Source organism: Etheostoma spectabile, chromosome 14, assembly GCF_008692095.1.
Source record: "Etheostoma spectabile isolate EspeVRDwgs_2016 chromosome 14, UIUC_Espe_1.0, whole genome shotgun sequence".
Classification (NCBI taxonomy): domain Eukaryota; kingdom Metazoa; phylum Chordata; class Actinopteri; order Perciformes; family Percidae; genus Etheostoma; species Etheostoma spectabile.
Window position 1 is genome coordinate 13829466 of NC_045746.1, and position 1141 is coordinate 13830606.

The window sequence follows — 1141 nt, forward strand, 5'->3', positions numbered from 1 at the left end:
AAGAGCTCTTAGATCCTTATTGTCCCACTAGAGCCCTATGCTCCCAGAATTCAGAGCTACTTGTGGTTCCTAGAGTTTCTAAAAGTAGAATAGGAGCCATAGCCTTCAGCTATCAGGCTCCTCTCCTGTGGAACCAGCTCCCAACCTGGGTTTGGGAGGCAGACTCCATTACCACATTTAAGAATAATCTAAAAACCCTCCACTTTAATAAAGCTTATAGTTAGGGAGTAAAGAGTTGCAGTGCCTGGCCAGGCCCACCTGCTTTTCTTCATAGTCGTCAGATCAATTTACCATATAATCAATAATGTAATAAAAGTAGAGGGAGGCAGGCCAGTACAGCCCGATCAGGGAAGGGGGAGTTCTAGCCCGACCAGACTCCTCTCCTCAACTTGTCTCTCTTAGTTATGCTGTTGTAGTTCTAGACTGCCGAGGGATTTCCTTCCTTTGACGCACTGAGTTCCTCTCTCCTCTCCCTTTCCATTTGTATGCATCCTGTCCCAGAAATGCCTGTTACTAACCTAGCTCTGGGGAGTTTACTAACCTAGAACTATAATTTTGATTAGGATGGCACCAAGATTTTGGTTGCAGCTGTTGCTGTGGTCCTGCTGCACTACACCCTGCGGTGCTCTGCTGCGGCCTGCTATGCCCTGCTGTGCCACGCTACATACTTTAAAGCCCTGCAGCTACTACTACTACCACTTTTTAGTCACTCTTCCATTTTGTTACTGCCACAGTGCATCTGACCCCCAACCGACCCCATCAGACACCGCCTACCTAGAGCCTGGGCCTTTCCTCGCCACTATGCATGGTTGCACTGTTGCACCATGCTTGCTCTTTCGGGAATTGTTGGGACTTTATATTTTATAGAGTGCGCTCTACAGTGATGGGAATAACGGCGTTATAAAATAACTGCGTTACTTTTTCGGTAACAAGTAATCTAATTGATTACTCTTCCCATCTTAATAACACCATTACCGTTACATTCAAAAAATGTGGCACGTTACCATAATTGAAGCTGTTTTTACATCAGACCAACTTGATCTCTGAGCAGAGAGGCAAATACTTTTTTTCTTCCTTGGTTAGTGGGCAGTGCACGAGGCAATCGCATAATGCTGACGATTGGCTGAGGTTGAGTAAAATT

General features: G+C 45.6%; 1 long non-coding RNA gene across 1 annotated transcript in view; it reads left to right on the forward strand.

The window, feature by feature from the left end:
* Nucleotides 1-264: 264 nt before the first annotated feature.
* LOC116701707 (uncharacterized) overlaps nucleotides 265-1141 on the forward strand; it is a 14538-nt gene continuing 13661 nt past the window's right edge. Inside the window, exon 1 of the long non-coding RNA XR_004334988.1 lies at nucleotides 265-276. This is a non-coding gene — a long non-coding RNA (uncharacterized LOC116701707). The remainder of the gene's footprint in view (nucleotides 277-1141) is intronic.